The sequence below is a fragment of the Eumetopias jubatus genome, unplaced genomic scaffold (assembly GCF_037043125.1).
Source record: "Eumetopias jubatus isolate StellerSeaLion01/CBP00866 unplaced genomic scaffold, mEumJub1_p1.0 scaffold_11, whole genome shotgun sequence".
Classification (NCBI taxonomy): Eukaryota; Metazoa; Chordata; class Mammalia; order Carnivora; family Otariidae; genus Eumetopias; species Eumetopias jubatus.
The window spans coordinates 63,423,086-63,441,944 of NW_028274817.1; the positions used below are offsets into that span (position 1 = coordinate 63,423,086).

Here is an 18,859-nt window from a genome sequence, read left to right on the forward strand (position 1 = left end):
TCCTGGAGTCCCGGGATCGAGTCCCGCATCGGGCTTCCTACTCGGCGGGGAGTCTGCTTCTCCCTCTGACCCTCCCCCCTCTCATGCTCTCTCTCTCTCTCTCATTCTCTCTCAAATAAATAAATAAAATCTTAAAAAAAATAAACCCATATATACATACTAATCAATTTGTGACTAAGGAGCCAAGAACATACAATGGAGAAAGGACTTTTTCTTCAATAAATGACACAGGGAAAGCTGGACAGCCACGTGCAAAAGAATGAAATTAAACCCCTATCTTACACAAAAATTTACTCAAAGTGGATTAGATAATTGAATGTGAGCCCTGAAACCATGAAATTCCTAAAGAAAAACATAGGTGGTAAGCTCCTTTACCTTGGTCTTAGTGTTATTTATTTATTTATTTATTTATTTTGGATTGGACACCATAGGAAAGTGAAACAAAAGCAAAAATAAACAAATGGGACTACATCAAACGAAAAAGCTTCTGCACAGTAAAAGAAACCATAATTAAAACAAAAAGCCAACCTACTGAATGAGAGAAGATTTTTGCAAATTATATATATGACAAGGGATAACTATCCACAAAATATAAAGAAGTGATACACTCAACAACAAAGATGAAAATAATTTTAAAAACTGGCAGAGTATCTGAATAGATATTCCTCCAAAAAATACATACATATAACCAACAGGTACATGAAAAAATGTTCAACATCACTAATTATTAGGAAAATGGAAATAAAATTTGCAATGACATAGCACTTCACACCAGTTAGAATGGTTCTTATCAAAAAATGAAATAACAAGTGTTGGAGAAGATATGGAGCAAAGGGAACTCTCATGCACTGTTGGTGGGAATGTAAATTAGTGCAGTAGCTATAGAACGTTGGAGAAGGCATTATCCCTCCAAAATATAAAAATAGAACTACCTAACAATTCAGCAATTTCAGTTCTGGTTATTTAACCAAAGAAAACAAAAATGCTCATTCAACATCACTCATCATCAGGGAAATACAAATCAAAACTACAATGAAATATCACCTCACCATATGTCAGAATGGCTAAAATCAACAACACAAGAAACAACAGGTGTTGGTGAGGATGTGGAGAAAGGGGAAAACTCTTACACTGTTCCTGGGAATGCAAAGTGGTGCAGCCACTCTGGAAAATAATTTGGAGGTTCTTCAAAAACTGAAAAACAGAACTACTCTTCGATCCAGCAATTGCACTACTAGGTATTTACCCGCCCCCCCAAATACCAAGATACTAATTCAAAGGGAGACATGCACCTGGATTTTTTTTAAAGATTTTATTTATCCATTTATTTGAGAGGGAGAGGGAGAGAGAGTGGGGGGAGGAGCAGAGGGAGAGGGATAAGCAGACTCTGTGCTGAGTGCAGAGCCTGACACAGGGCTCAATCTCATGACCTGAGTGGAAACCAAGAGTCAGAGGCTTAACTTACTGAGCCACCCAGGCACCCCCACCCAGATGTTTATAGCAGCATTATCTACAATAGTCAAATTATGGAAATGGCCCAAGTATCCATAGACTGATTAATGGATAAAGAAGAGGTCACACACACACACACACATACACACACACACACACACACACACACACGGATATTACTGAGCCATAACAAAGAATGAAATCTTGCCATTTGCAATGACATGGATGGAGTTAGAGAGTGTTAATGCTAAGTGGAATAAGTCAGTCAGAGAAAGACAAATACCATGTGGTTTTACTCATATATGGAGTTAGAAAACAAAACAAAGGAGCAAAGGGGGAAGAGAGAGAGAGAGAGAGAGAGAGAGAGAGAGGAAAATCAAGAAACAGAACTCTTAACTATAGAAAACAAACTAATGGTTACTGGAGGAGAGTGGGGTGGGGGGTTGGTTCAATAGATGATGGGATTATGGAGTGCACTTGTGATGAGCATTGGGTGCTATATGGAAGTGCTGAATCACTATATATTGTACACTTGAAACTAGCATTGCACTGTATGTTAACTATCTGGACTTTAAATAAAAACTTTTTAAAAATAAAGAGTATTTAGAGTGCCCCCCAATAAAGAAATGAGGACCCAGATAAATTGACTTTCCCGCGGTCACACAGACATCCAATGGCAGAGATGGAAGAAGAACTCCAGACTTCTCACTCTTAATCTAATATGATTTTCATTACACTAAAGTTGCCTTTGCTATGACTAATTTAAAAAAAAATCATCACCATTTATATTTGCAAATCAATGTTACCTTCCAATGGTCACTTTGCAAAGCTATATGCTTAGCCTAGTGATGCTGTGTTTTGAGAAATAGTCTCTTAACTTATTCTTTGGAATTATCTTTGAGACTGGTTTGAGCTAATCAAGAAAGAGAGAGAGAGAGGCAAACCATAAAGTGGACTTTTAACTATAGAGAACAAACCAACAGTTGCCAGAAGGGAGGTGGGCTGGGGGGGATATCTGAAATATGTGATGGGAATTAAGGAGGGCACTTGTTGTGATGAGCACTGGGTGTTGTATGTAAGTGATGAATCATTGAATTCTACACCTGCCACTAATATTACACTGTATGTTAACTGATATTTATTTATTTATTTATTTTTTTTTTTTAAAGATTTTATTTATTTATTTGACAGAGTGAGATAGTGAGAGCAGGAACACAAGCAGTGGGAGTGGGGGAGGGAGAAGCAGGCTTCCCGCCGAGCAGGGAGCCCAACGTGGGGCTCAATCCCAGGATCCTGGGACCATGACCTGAGCTGAAGGCAGACGCTTAACGACTGCACCACCCAGGTGCCCCTTAACTGATATTTAAATAAAAACTTGGAAAGTGGTAAAATGCTGATTCAAAAAGATATGCGTACCCCTATGTTCATTACAGCATTATGTACACTGGCCAATAAATGGAAACAACATATTCATTGATTGATGAACAGATAGAGAAGATGTGTATGTATAGACACACATGCACACATACACATTGGAATACTACTCAGCTATAAAAAACACGAAATCTTGCCATTTGCAACAATAAAGGTATTTCTATCAGCAAATGCAAACTTTTTGTAATTTTCCATAACAGTATCAGTAATACTCCACAATATTTCAGAAGGAGGAACATACGTTTCTATTTTATCTCCGTCTATAATATCTTACATGAGTAATAGCCTTACTTCCTCTTTATTATGTTAAATAGCATAACTTTCTTATTTTAGATTGACATATTTCTGCAGGTGTTTTTATTAGATATAGATTGAAGCATATCATGTACTTGTACAAAATCTTTCAAGTATCCACACTGTGATGGCTTAAAAATCTGACATTCAAAAAACTTTTTTTCTCTTTTTAGCCTAATCTCTTACACTCCTCTAAATGCTCTAGGCTTCCATTATGTCAGGCTGTCCTTGAATATATCGTGTACCTTGCTGTCTCTGTCTTTTCATTTAACCTACATGTCTTTATGTTCCATTTCCCCACTTTCCCAGTTTGATAGACAAATTCTTTTTTTTTTTAAGATTTTTATTTATTTATTTGACAGAGAGAGAGACACAGTGAGAGGGGGAACATATGCAAGGGGAGTGGGAAAGGGAGAAGCAGGCTTCCCGTGGAGCAAGGAGCCTGATGTGGGGCTTGATCCCAGGACCCTGGGATCATGACCTGAGCCGAAGGCAGACGCTTAACTACTGAGCCACCCAGGTGCCCTGACAAATTCTTGATAAGAAGGATAATTTCAAAAATCTTTTTTCATCTTCCAAGTCTTCACTGAGTCATTTAAATCATAATTAGCTTTTCTTCCATTGACTTCCTAAAGCATGTTGCTTGTACCTCTGTTATGGCCTGATGTGTTTCATCTTGTCTGATGGTATAGTTAGTTGTCCATATACCCACTAGATTGTAAATTCTTTGAGAATAGAGACTCTGTCCTAATTATATGTGTATCTCTCACAACACTTAGAATAAACCTGTACTAAATGTCTATTAACAGACCTTTAGGAAATGAATAATACATGATACAAATGTCCGTACATGTTTGTAGAAACATTTTTTTGAATAATCCAGTTTCACATAATTTTTTGCATAATTTTTGCAGTATGTGTTTTGAAGTCTTTTCAAGTTATAAAATCTAAAAGCATTTAGTGATTTCTAGCTATTGTCTTAATCATTAATTGAGCTACATCAAAGCATTTGGAGATTACAAAGCCACTTTTTAAAGAACATTTCTTTTTATTAGAATAACATCTGATTTGTGTAAGACTGTTGAATCACAGACCTGTACCTCTGAAACAAATAATATTATATGTTAAAAAAAAGAAGATAGTAGGAAGGGAAAAATGAAGGAGGGGAAATCGGAGGGGGAGACAAACCATGAGAGACTATGGACTCTGAGAAACAAACTGAGGGTTCTAGAGGGGAGGGAGGTTGGGGGATGTGTTAGCCTGGTGATAGGTATTAAAGAGGGCACGTACTGAATGGAGCACTGGGTGTTATATGCAAACAATGAATCATGGAACACTACATCAAAAACTAATGATGTAATGCATGGTGATTAACATAACATAATAAAATAAAAAAAAAACGGGAAAAATACATTCTTTAAGAATACATTTTTCAGTTGCAAAATGCTTCCTTACAAACATTTTGAAATTAATTTGTTATAATCAAAAAATGTATATTTTTAAAGCATTAAAAGTATAGATTGATAAAAAAAGAATTACATCTGATTTTTATAGAATTATCTATTTTCCCCCACAGTAAAATTCACTCTTACTTATTATCATTTGCCAATGGATAAAACAAGTGCTCTGAATACCATCCCAGTGAACTGATAGGATTTCCTTCACAGTTTTCCCTGAAATAATTACAATGTATTCATTTATGTATTCAGGAATCAAATTGAAGAAACTTTGGAAACAATCAAAATAGAAAACACATTTTCAGAGAAACAGTGGCCTCATAAGCTCTTTGTCCATTTAGCATTTAAAAAATTATCCAAGTACAAACTTGCCACTTTTATTTGCAAGCTGTGAACTAAGGCAGAATACACAACTCAAAATACACTCACTGCTTTTTTTTATTTTTTATTTTTTTATTTTTTTATTTTTTATTTTTTTTAAAGATTTTATTTATTTATTTGAGAGAGAGAGAATGAGAGATAGAGAGCACGAGAGGGAAGAGGGTCAGAGGGAGAAGCAGACTCCCTGCTGAGCAGGAAGCCCGATGTGGGACTCGATCTCGGGACTCCAGGATCATGACCGGAGCTGAAGGCAGTCGCTTAACCAACTGAGCCACCCAGGCGCCCTTCACTGCTTTTTTTAAATCATAACTCTTCAAAATATACATTTAAACAATCACATTGTAGTACTGTCAAAGGTAGTACAAATAAAATCAAGTCAGGTTAAAAAAAATATCACCCTTCCACTCACACACACACCAAAATGGAGTAGAGAATACTTTGTGGCAATGTGGTACTATTTTTACTTTCTCTACCACAGCCTGCTGCCTTCCTATAGCAGGAAATGATAAGTCTCTCCCCCACCACAGCAAGGGGAATCACCAAGTACCTGAAAGTATGTTGAACGGTCACTGGTCTCAAAACCTGCAGTTGAAAAAAGATCATATTTTTTTTCTTATTAAATTTACCTGTTGATTTGCTCACTTTTATTTCTGACATAGGCCAATCGCTTACCTCTCTATGTCATGAACTACTCAAAAAATAAAGATAGACTTACCTGTAAGCTTATGGTGTGTTTAGGAGTAATTTAGTCATGAGCTTGGTATTTTCTTATTTTTATTTTTTTAAAGATTTTATTTATTTATTTGGGAGAGAGAGAGAGAACACACAAGCGGGGGGGGGGGGGCAGAGGGAAAAGCAGGCTCCCCGCTGAGCAGAAAGTCCAACATGGGGCTTGATCCCAGGACCCCGGGCTCATGACCTAAACCAAAGGCAGACGCTTAACTGACTGAGCCACCCAGGCACCCCAGTATCTTTTTTTCTTAAAGATTTTATTTATTTATTTGACAGAGACAGCGAGAGAGGGAACACAAGCAGGGGGAGTAGGAGAGGGAGAAGAAGGCTTCTCCGTGGAGCAGGGAGCCCAATGCGGGGCATGATCCCAGGACCCTGGGATCATGACCCAAGCCGAAGGCAGATGCTTAATGACTGAGCCACCCAGGCGCCCCCCCCCAGTATTTTCTTATTTTTAATTCCTTCCCATTAAATACATCTTTCAAAAGACTAAAGAGAGAAGCTATTTCTAAACCAAAACTGGTAACAAAATAAGAAGTTTTTTTTCTCAATGAATAGAATTATTTGCAATATTTGGTTGGTTTTTAATGACTATATTTCACTGGAATGAAAAGTAAGTGAATAGCCACTTCTTGAGATGCATTTAGACTGAGTTTATTGTATTTACCCTGTTTTCTTTGTAACATTTTTACAAGTGTTAAACAAATAAGACTTAGGTCTAAGAGATTGCAAATGGCTTGAGTTCAGATGCCCCCCCCATACATGCAACATAAATATATGTTAAGTGCAAAGTGATTGGAGTAATAACTCTAACAGTTTGGAGAGTCCATTGTTTTTTATCAGCAGTTGACATCAGTGACAGAGTAATTGCAAATATGTGAAGTCTGGTTATTTTTATCTTAAGATGACCTTCAAATGGTTATGTGCTTTCATCATTTGTTCTGTTAATGGCTCTTAACTATCTCTATCTATTTATCTATCATCTATATATCTATCTATCATCTATCCATCTACCTATCTGTCATCTATCAATCCATACATGGATCACTTAGATAAGGCTTCACACATGAGATAAAAGAAAGATTAAAACAAACTTCTAGCAATTACAAATTTATCTAAAACCAAGACGCTTCTCTTTCCCTGTCCTTACCAATATTGGAAACATCACTGATATCATTAATAACTCAAAGTTTCAACTTTAGAGTCTTCTTTAATCCCCCTTTTCCCCACCACTTCTCTTATCAGCCTCCTATATAGACTGTTAATGGGTTCATCTGATCTTCACAACATCGTTTTGATCTGCCTTATTTTCGCCTTAGCCCTTCCTCTATCTGACTTCCTTATTACTTTCATAACCTTTCCAACTATGCCATCAACGTATTCTACATATCACACCAAGGTATTCATCTCTAGAGAATCTCCTTTGCCTGGGAGGATGAATAGTACTATACAGAACCTCTACATCTGTGAAAAATCACCCAAGAAACACAAACACAACATACATACACACACACACACACACACACACACATTACCATTCTGGATCCCATCAATGCATTGAAAGTTTTAGAAATGGGACTCCCCACAGGGCTAATAATTTTTTTAAATAAACTTATCAGAAAGCAAGCATCCAAGTGAGTTTTTCCTAAGATGCCATTTTGAAAGGATACATGCTTATTACAATTATACTCCTACTGTTTAGGAAAATTTTGTAATTTTCCTTTAGAATTGCACTCAGAACCAACATCACATATTTTAGAATAATCACTGTGGTAACAAATCCTTGTCTTTCAAGGATAGTTGAATTGGGGAAATAGTCAAAATTCATTCAGAACAAAACCTGAACAATGAAGTTAAGGATCATGTTAAAAATGCCATTTTGGGGGGCACCTGGGTGGCTCATCAGTTAAGCGTCTACCTTCGGCTCAAGTCATGATCTCAGGGTCCTGGGATCAAGCCCCATGTCAGGCTTTCTGCTCGGTGGGAAGCCTGCTTCTCCCTCTCCCTCTGCCTGCCGCTCTGCCTACTTGTTCTCACTCTTTCTGTCAAATAAATAAATAAAATCTTTCAAAAAATGCCATTTTTGGTCAAAAGCAAAGTATGAGAAGATATGACCATATTGTGGGAAGATTAATTTTTTTCTTTTTTTTCTTCCAAGTTTTTATTTAAATATCAGTTAGTTAACATACAGTGTAATATTAGTGGCAGGTGTAGAATTCAATGATTCATCACTTACATACAACACCCAGTGCTCATCACAACAAGTGCCCTCCTTAATTCCCATCACATATTTCAGATATCCCCCCCAGCCCACCTCCCTTCTGGCAACTGTTGGTTTGTTCTCTATAGTTAAAAGTCCACTTTATGGTTTGCCTCTCTCTCTCTCTTTCTTGATTAGCTCAAACCAGTCTCAAAGATAATTCCAAAGAATAAGTTAAGAGACTATTTCTCAAAACACAGCATCACTAGGCTAAGCATATAGCTTTGCAAAGTGACCATTGGAAGGTAACATTGATTTGCAAATATAAATGGTGATGATTTTTTTTTAAATTAGTCATAGCAAAGGCAACTTTAGTGTAATGAAAATCATATTAGATTAAGAGTGAGAAGTCTGGAGTTCTTCTTCCATCTCTGCCATTGGATGTCTGTGTGACCGCGGGAAAGTCAATTTATCTGGGTCCTCATTTCTTTATTGGGGGGCACTCTAAATACTCTTTATTTTTAAAAAGTTTTTATTTAAAGTCCAGATAGTTAACATACAGTGCAATGCTAGTTTCAAGTGTACAATATATAGTGATTCAGCACTTCCATATAGCACCCAATGCTCATCACAAGTGCACTCCATAATCCCATCATCTATTGAACCAACCCCCCACCCCACTCTCCTCCAGTAACCATTAGTTTGTTTTCTATAGTTAAGAGTTCTGTTTCTTGATTTTCCTCTCTCTCTCTCTCTCTCTCTCTCTCTCTCTTCCCCCTTTGCTCCTTTGTTTTGTTTTCTAACTCCATATATGAGTAAAACCACATGGTATTTGTCTTTCTCTGACTGACTTATTCCACTTAGCATTAACACTCTCTAACTCCATCCATGTCATTGCAAATGGCAAGATTTCATTCTTTGTTATGGCTCAGTAATATCCGTGTGTGTGTGTGTGTGTGTGTGTGTGTATGTGTGTGTGTGTGTGTGACCTCTTCTTTATCCATTAATCAGTCTATGGATACTTGGGCCATTTCCATAATTTGACTATTGTAGATAATGCTGCTATAAACATCTGGGTGGGGGTGCCTGGGTGGCTCAGTAAGTTAAGCCTCTGACTCTTGGTTTCCACTCAGGTCATGAGATTGAGCCCTGTGTCAGGCTCTGCACTCAGCACAGAGTCTGCTTATCCCTCTCCCTCTGCTCCTCCCCCCACTCTCTCTCCCTCTCCCTCTCAAATAAATGGATAAATAAAATCTTTAAAAAAAATCCAGGTGCATGTCTCCCTTTGAATTAGTATCTTGGTATTTGGGGGGGCGGGTAAATACCTAGTAGTGCAATTGCTGGATCGAAGAGTAGTTCTGTTTTTCAGTTTTTGAAGAACCTCCAAATTATTTTCCAGAGTGGCTGCACCACTTTGCATTCCCAGGAACAGTGTAAGAGTTTTCCCCTTTCTCCACATCCTCACCAACACCTGTTGTTTCTTGTGTTGTTGATATTAGCCATTCTGACAGATGTAAGGCGATATCTCATTGTAATTTAGATTTATACTTCCCTGATGATCAGTGATGTTGAGCATGTTTTCATGTGTCTTCTGCCTATTTTTAACTAGGTCATTTGTTTTTTGGGGGGGTGTATTGTTTGATAAGTTCTTTATTGATTTTGAATAGTAAACCTTTTTCAGATATGTCCTTTGTGGTGTCCCTGGGTGGCTCAGTCAGTTAAGTGTCTGCCTTTGGCTCAGGTCATGATCTCAGAGTCCTGGGATTGAGCCCTGCATCTGGCTTTCTGCTCAGCAGGTAGTCTGCTTCTCCCACTTACTCTCCTTCTTTTCTCTTTTTCTCTCTCTCTCTATCCCTCTCTCAAATAAATGAAATCTTAAAAAAAAGTTATGTCCTTTGCAAATATATTTTCCCATTCCAAAGGTTGCCTTTTAGATTTGTTGATTGTTTACTTTGCTGTGCAGAAACTTTTCATCTTGATGAAGTCCCTGTAGTTCATTTTTGCTTTTGTTTCCCTTGCCTCAGGAGACCTATTTAGTAACAGGGTGCTACGGCCAGTATCAGAGGTTGCTGCTTGTGTTCTCCTCCAGGATTTTGATGGTATCCTCTCTCACATTTAGGTCTTTCATCCATTTTGAATTTATTTTTGTGTATGCTGTAAGAATGTGGTCCATTTTCATTCTTTTGCATGCTGCTGTCCAGTTTTCCCAACACCATTTGCTGAAGAGACTGTCTTTACCCATTCTCAGAGATGAATTGACCATATAGTTTTGGATTTATTTCTGGGTTTTCTATTTTGTTCCATTGATCTATGTGTCTGTTTTTGTGCCAGTACCATATTGTCTTGATTGATACAGCTTTGTAATATAATTTGAAGTCTGGAATTGTGATGCCTCCAGCTTTTCTTTTCTGTTTCAAGATTGCTTTGGCTATTCGGCTATTCAGGGTCTTTTGTGGTTCCATACAAACTTTAGTATTGTTTGTTCTAGGTCTGTGAAAAATGCTGGCGGTATATTGATAGGGTTTGCTTTAAATGTGTACATTTCCTTGGATAGTATAGATATTTTAATAATACTTGTTTTCCTATCCATAAACATAGAATGTCTTTCTATTTCATTGTGTTACACCTCTTTGTTTAAGTTTATTCCTAGATATCTCATTGGTTTTGTTGCAATTGTAAATGGAATTAATTCCGGAATTTCTGTTTTTCTTTTTTATTGGTGTATAGAAATGCAAGGTTTATGTACATTGATTTTGTATCCTGTGACTTTACTGAATTTGTTTATCATTTCCAGTAGTTTTTAGTGGAGTCTTTCAGGTTTCCATATAAAGCATCATGGCACCTGCAAAAAAGTTAAAGTTTTATTCTTCCTCTCTGATTTGGATGCCTTTTCTTTCTTTTTGTTGTCTTATTCCTGTGGCTAGGACTTCCAGTCTATGTTGAGTAAAATGATGTGAGTGTCCATCCTTGTCTTGTTCCTGACCATAGAGGAAATGCTCTCAGTTCTTCCCCATTTAGCTTGACATTAGCTGTAGGTTTTTCATATAAAGCCTTTATTATTTTGCTCCATATAAACCTACTTTTTCTGGTGCCTAGGTGGCTCAGTCATTAAGCGTCTGCCTTCAGCTCAGGTCATGATCCTGGGGTCCTGGGATTGAGGCCCGCATCAGGCTCCCTGTTCCGTGGGAAGCCTGCTTCTCCCTCTCCCACTCCCCCTACTTGTGTTCACTCTCACTGTGTCTCTCTCTGTCAAATAAATAAATTTTAAAAAATCTTTAAAAAATAAAAAAATAAACCTACTTTGTTGAGGGTTTTTATCATGAATGGATGCTGTACTTTCTCAAATGCTTTTTTTCCATCTATTGAAATTATATGGTTCTTATCCTTTCCTTTATTAATGTGATGCATCACGTTGATTTATTTGTGAATATTGAACACACTTGTGATCCAGGAATAAATCCCACTTGATCATGATGAATGGTCTTTTTAATGTATTGCTGGATTTGGTTTGCTAGTATTTTATTGAGGATTTTCGCATCCATATTCATCAGGGATATTGGACCTTTTTTTAGTGGTCTTTATCTAGTTTTGGTATCAGGGTAATGCTGAAGTCTTAGAATGAATTAGAAAGTGTCCCATTTCTATTTTTTGGAATAGTTTGAGAAGAGTAAGTATTGACTCTTCTTTAAATGTTTGGTAGAATTCTCCTGTGAACCCATTTGCTCATGGACTTTTGCTTGTTGGGATTTTTTTTATTAGTGATTTAATTTCTTTGCTGGTTATTGGTCTGTTGAAGTTTCCTATTTCTTCCTGTTCCATCTTTGGTAATTTATATCTTTTTTAGGAATTTATCATTTCTTCCAGGTTGTCCAATTGTTGGCATATAGTTTTTCATAATATTCTCTTGTAAGTGTGTTTCACTGATGTTGGTTATTGCTCCTCTCTCATTTGTAATTATTTTTATTTGGATCCTTTCTCTTTTCTTTTTGATAAATCTGGCTAAAGGTTCATCAATTGTATTATTTTTTTCAAAGAAACATCTCCTGTTTTCATTTATCTGTTCTATTGGGTGTTTTTTGTTGTTTGTTTCTCTATCATTTATTTCTGCTCTAATCTTTATTATTTCCCTCCTTCTGCTGGCTTTAGGCTTCATTTGTTGTTCTTTTTCTAGTTCCTTAAGGTGTACGGTTAGGTTTTTTATTTGAGAATTTTCTTGCTTCTTGAGATAGACCTGTCTTTCTATACACTTCCCTTTTAGGATCACTTTTGCTGCATCCCAGTGGCTTTGAGCCATTCTGTATTCCTTTTCATTTATTTCCATGTATTTTTTATTTCTTCTTTTACTTCCTAGTTGACCCATTCATGTTTAGTAGCATGTTATTTAAACTCCACGTATTTGTGGTCTTTCCAGATTTTTTGTTTTTGTTTTTGTGGTTGACTTCTAGTTTCACAGCATTGTGGTCAGAAAAGGTGAGTGGTGTGATTTCAATCTGCTTGCTTTGTTGAGTCCAGTTTTGTGGCCTCATGTGTGATCTATTCTGGAGAATGTTCCATGTGGACTTGCAAAGAATGTGTATTCTGCTGTTTTAGGATGGAATGTTCTGAATATATTTGTTAAGTACATCTGTTCCAGTTTGTCATTCAAAGCTATTGTTTCCTTATTGATTTTCTGTTTAGTATATCTGTCCATTGATGTCAGTGGGGTTTTAAAGTACCCTCTTGTCATTATTTCATAATCAATTAGTTCCTATATGTTTGTTATTAATTGAGATTTTTTTGAGAGAGAGAGAACGCAAAATGGTAGGGAGGGGCAGAAGGAAAGGGAGAGAGAGAATCCTATGCAAGCTCAACACTCAGTGTGGAGCCTGATGTGGGGCTTGATCTCACAACCCTGAGATCATGACCTGAGCTGAAATCAAGTGTCAGACACTTAACTAACTGAGCCACCCAGGCACCCCTGTTTGTTATTAATTGTTTTATATATGTGGGTGCTCTCATGTTAGGTGCATAAATATTTATAATTGTTAGATCCTCTTATTGGACTTTACCCTATGTTATTATATAGTGCCCTTCTTTGTCTCTTGTTATAGTCTTTGTTTTAAAGTCTAGTTTGTCCAAAATAGGTATTACTGCTCAGGCTTTCTTTTGACATCCATTTGCATAATAGATGTAGGTGTCTTTAGGTCTAAAATGAGTCTCTTTTAGACAACATATAATTTTTTAAATCCATTATGACACCTCATGTCTTTTTATTGGAGGATTTAGTCCATTGATATTCAAAAAATTGTTGAAAGATATGCATTTATTGTCACTTTCTTACTTGCTTTATCATTGTTTCTGGAGATTTTTTTCTGATCCTTCCTCATCTTTGTCACTTTTGGTCTCTTCTTTGCACTTAAAATATTGCCACTAATATTTCTTGAAGGTTGGTCTACTGGTCATGAATTCCTTTAGTTTTTGTTTTTCTGGGAAACTCTTCAATTCTCTTTCTATTCTAAATGATAACTTTGCTGGATAGAGTATTCTTGCTGCAAATGTTTCCCATTCAGCCATTTTTCATATAATGCCACTCCCTTCTGCCTAGTTTGTGTTGGGAAATCTTCAGCTAGACTTAATGGTTTTCCTCTGTAAGTTAGGGACTTCTTTTGTTTTTCTACTTTTAAAATTTTTTTCTTTATCATTATATTTCAGAAATTTAATCACAATATATCTTGGTGTTGGCCTGCTTTTGTCAGTTTTGATGGGAGTTCTCAGTGCCTCCCAGATCTCAATGTGTGTTTCCTTCCACAGATTAAGGAAGTTTTCAGCTATTATTTCTTCAAATGAATTTTCTGTCCCTTTTTCTCTCTTCTTCTTTTGATATTCCTATAAAATGAACATTACTATGTTTGATGGAGTCACTGAGTTCCCTAAATCTACTCTTGTGTTGCATAATTCTTCTTTCTCTCTTTGTTCAGCTTGATTACTTTCCATTACTTTGTCTTCTAGGTTATTTATTCATTCTTCTCCTTTTCCCAACCTGCTATTCATTACATGAAGCCTGTTTCTAATCTCATTTATTTCACTCTTCATCTCTGAAACCTTTTCAATTATTTTATCTCTGTGGTAAGGGTCTCACTGATGTCTTCTGTTCTCTTCTCAAGCCCATTGAGTATCCTCATGATTGTTGCTTTAAATTCTCCATCAAGCATCTTACATATATCTCTCTTGCTTAGATCTCTGGCAATGGCCTTGTCTTGCACTTTCATTTGGGATAAATTCCTCCATCTTCACATTTTGTCTGAGTCTCTGCCTTCCTCTCTGTGTTAGAAAGGCCAGTTATGGGATGCCTGGGTGGCTCAGTTGGTTAAGTGTCTGTCTTTAGCTCAGGTCATGATTCCAGGGTCCTGGGATCGAGCCCCACATCGGGCTCCCTGGTTGCAGGGAAACTGCTTCTCCCTTTCCTCCCTGCTTGTGCTTCTCTCACTGTCTTTCTCTCTCTCAAATAAATAAATAAAATCTTTAAAAAAAGAAAGAAAGGCCAGTTATGTCTCCTGCTCCTGAAAGCAATGACCTTATGAAGACGAAGTCATGTAATGTCCATGTCCTAGTGCTTCAGGGTGTGCCACCAGTGTGTGTTATGTACACTCTGCTATTTTTTATTTATTTATTTTTATTTTTTGTCTGCTCTATCCTTCAGGCCACTCATCTGCAGAAGCCCTCCTTGCTTGCTGTGGGCAGTGTTTCATACTTGACTTGAATGTGGTGAGTTTTAACTAGGTGTGCTTTGGTCTACTTGTGAAATGAGACCTGTCAACACTTCCTCCAGAACTCAGGCCCTGTAGAACTGTCTGGTCTGGAGACAAGTGTGTGCAGGGGTTGTGCTGGTCTTCTGGGTGAGGGGCCTATCATGGTGGGAATAAGTCAAGAGTTATTGAGAAAAGTACTCTCACCAGATCACAGGGTTTGGGGTTTGTTGTACATAAGTTAGGTAGCCAGCATGGGTGCTGTGGTGTTTCCTGCAGGTGGCTCTGTGTTTATGCTGAGGGCCAAGGGAAGAAAATCGTGCCAGCCAGCTCCTTTGTTCCCACCGAGGTGTCTCTATGAACGCAGCCTCTCAGGGACATGCTCTGGGAAGAGTGAATACTCTTCCCACTTCGTGCCCCAGGCACTCTTCAGATGGCTGTTTCCACGCTGTCCACCTCTAGGTTGTTTGCTTGCCTTCTCTCCAGGAGTAGTGCAGTGCCCTCCAGTCTCTGGCCTGACTGGCATCTACCAAGCCTGCTGAACTTTAATACTCCAGGCTTTAATCTGGGCTGGTTGCAAGAACTCATGGAAGTCAGCCTCTCTCATTTTCCAAGCCAATGTCTTTGGGCAAACATTCTACATTCCCCTGTGTACTTCTCTCTCTCTCTCACCATTCTCTGTGACCATGGCTCCCTCCCTTCTGTAGCACTTGCAATCAATTTCTCCTCTAAACCATATCTCCATGCTTCCTAACTTCTTCAATGTGGTCTCTTCTGTCCTTTTAGTTGTGGAGTTTGCTCTGTCAGTCTTCAGATCTATTTCTGGGGTACTAATATGATTTGATAGTTATCTAATTATGTTCCTAGAATGAGGCCAGCCTAGGGTCCTCTTATTCTGCTGGCATCTTCCTCTCTTCCTCCCTCATTTCTTCTTTGAAATGGGTATATTAAACCAAATAACTTTTATAGGCAACTTTAGCTCTAATATTATATCATTTTACTTCTGGGTTTTAAATAGCCCTGATATTCCATGCCATATTTATGTATGGATGCATATATAATTATTGCATAATATACAGATATTTTATAAATAATGAGGCATTGCTTATATTTGACAAGAGCATGGGAATCTGGAACCAGTTTGCCAGAGGGAAGGTGTCTGGGAAGATGGTTAAAATAGATAAAGGGGATTAAGAGGTACAAAATTCCAGTTATAAAATAAATAAGTCATGGAAATATAAAAGACAACATAAGTAATATAGTCAGTAATATTGTCATAACTAATATTGTATGATGACAAATAGTGAATACAGTTATCATGGTGAGCATTGAGTAATGCATAGAATTGCTGAATCAATATGTTATACATCTGAAACTAACATAGCATTGTATGTTCATTACACTTCAATAAAAAAAAAATTCAGACTCTGCCTCTGACTAGCTGTGTGACTTTAGGCAAGTTACTTAAACATTTCCATGTCTCAGTTGTCTCATCTGTGAAAAGAATAGTGCCTACCTCTGAGTATTTAATGAGTTAATATTTCTAAGTTTCTATAGTAAGTGCTACATAAATATGTTCTTAAAAATGAACAAATTCTGGGGCACCTAGGTGGCTCAGTTGGTTAAGTGTCCAACTCTTGATTTCAGCTCAGGTCATGATCTCAGGGTCCTGGGATTGAGCCCTATGTCAAGCTCCACACTCAGTGGGGAGTCTGCTTGAGATTCTCTCCCTCTCCCTCTGTCTGTCCCTCCCCCTACTCATTTTTTTATTTCTCTCTCAAATAAATAAACCGTTAAAAATGAACAAATTCTTAGCATTTTACAGTGTAAAATTACTATATGCATATCTAACTGTTGTAGCCAAAGACTGAATGCAGACTAATGTCTCCAGGAGGAAATCATTAAAAGAAAATTACATAATTAAAAGAAATTACATACTTTTTCATGCATATCTTTTTGTATTAGTAAAAATTTCTATTGTTGTTGTTTGTTTTGTTTTGCTTTTTGTTTTTTGACTAGTAGTAATAGCTAAGTATTTCTCTTTCTCTTTCAAGCCTGAGGTTGTATCATGATTAGGGACTTTTATGGCTATTAATAAATAAAAATGCACTTGAATTTCCCCAGTTAACTTGACTTTATATCACAACAGGAACTCAGGTTCAACCAGCACTTTCATTTGTTAATACTGCCAATGGAGGTATAATACTTTACTTGAGGCAAGAGATAATTATTTTTGACAAAGGAAGGATGCCATGTAGGCTACCCCACTTATTATTAATCACTAATTTATGAGTGTTGCAAATATAATGTGCTTCAGACAGGCAACTATTTTTTTTCTTCTTGTCTCACTGAGCTCTCATCCTGATTACATGAAAGAAAAAGTGTCAAGTGGTCTTGAAAAGAGATTCTTTCCCTTTTTTTGAGAAAGTGCAACTAGAAAGAAAACAGAATTATTTCAATTTTGCTTCCAGATATCCAAAAGTCTACACACTAAATACTTAAATTAAACATGTACATATTTACATACAGGGAAAATGAGCACTCTAAGGAGTTGTGTTAGTTATTAGAACCCTGACCACTTAGGTAGGGATATAAGTGAATGTGACCATGTTTAGGGTCTTTTTCTCTCCATGTTTAAGTGATCTGTGCAGTCATTTTGCTCCTGATTTTTTTGAAGTATAATTAGCATGCAGTGTTATATTAGTTTCAGGTGTGCAATATAATGATTCAATAACTCTACACATTACTTAGTGCTTATCATGATAAATGTTCTCTTAGTCCACTTTATCTATTTCACCCATCCCCATCCACCTCCCCTCTTGCAACCACCAGTTTGTTCTCTGTATTTAAGAATCTGTTTTTTGTTTGTCTTTTTATTTGTTTGTTTGTTTTGTTTCTTTTTTAACTTTTATAGAAGTAGAGAGTGTGTGTGTGAGTGAGGGGGGTGGTCAGAAGGAGAGGGAAAGAGAATCTTAAGCAGGCTCCACACCCAGCATGGAACCTGATGCAGGGCTCAATCTCAAGACCCTGAGATCATGACCTGACCTGAAATCAAGAGTCAGATGCTTAGCTGACTGAACCACCTAGGTGCCCCTGTTTCTTTTGTTTCTTAAATTCCACATGTGAGTGAAATCACATGGTATTTGTCTTTCTCTGACTGACTGATTTTGCTTGGTGTAATACTTTCTAGGTCCACCCATGTTGTTGCAAATGGCAAGATCTCATTATTTTTTATGGCTGAGTAATATTCCATTGTATATATATACCACATCTTTATCCATTCATCTATCAATTGACACTGGGTTGCTTCCATAATTTACCTATTATTAATTAAACTATTTAGATTACACCAAAATAAACAGCTTTTGCACAGCGAAGGAAACCATCAAATAAAATATAAAAGGACACCTACTGAATGGAAGAAGATATATGAAAATGAAGTATCCAATATTCCATTGATATCCGAAATATATAAAAAATGCATACAACTCAACAGCAAAAACTCACAAATAATCTTATTAAAAAATGGACAGAGGACCTGCATAGATATTTTTTCCAAAGAAGATATATAAGTGACCAACAGACAAATGAAAATATGCTCAACATCACTAATCATCAGGGAAATGCAAATCAAAACTACAATGAGATATTACTGCTGATACTTTTTTAAATGAGCTTAAGTATTAGACATGTCCTCTTACAATAGTTAGATATCTAGGCTGGTGCTTCAATAATGCTTTTCTTCTAAGAATAGACATCTAGAAAAAGAAGCCAAAAGAAACATAAAAAAGCACTCCCCTCTCTCCAAAATCTGCATCTTCCAAATCTGCTCTTAACCTAAGATTCAATGACTTTTAAGCTTACCAGTCTACAAATAGACACTTGCCTATTATTCATGTGCTTCACTTACAACTACGCTATTATTCCTTCTCGGTAAGTGGCATCCCCTTCCTCAATGCACACATATTACTCTCTACTATATGACTAGAGTGGAGAATATGTGCTAAGTGATATTTATTTCTGTATTTGTGTTTGCTTAATAAACAAAGTCAGGGTCAGTATGACTCATTTTTCCTTTTGCCTCAGTTTCCAATATGACTCAACAAGACAATATTTAGAAAAATATCACATTTTACCAAATAATTCAGAAACAGTAGTCTTTCATGTTCTATAAGATTACATTC

General features: G+C 36.9%; 1 protein-coding gene across 12 annotated transcripts in view; it reads right to left on the reverse strand.

Moving 5' to 3' along the window:
* The window catches only part of GPR174 (G protein-coupled receptor 174), a 76,763-nt gene that overhangs the window by 26,458 nt on the left and 31,446 nt on the right, over positions 1-18,859 (reverse strand). The window lies entirely within an intron of this gene.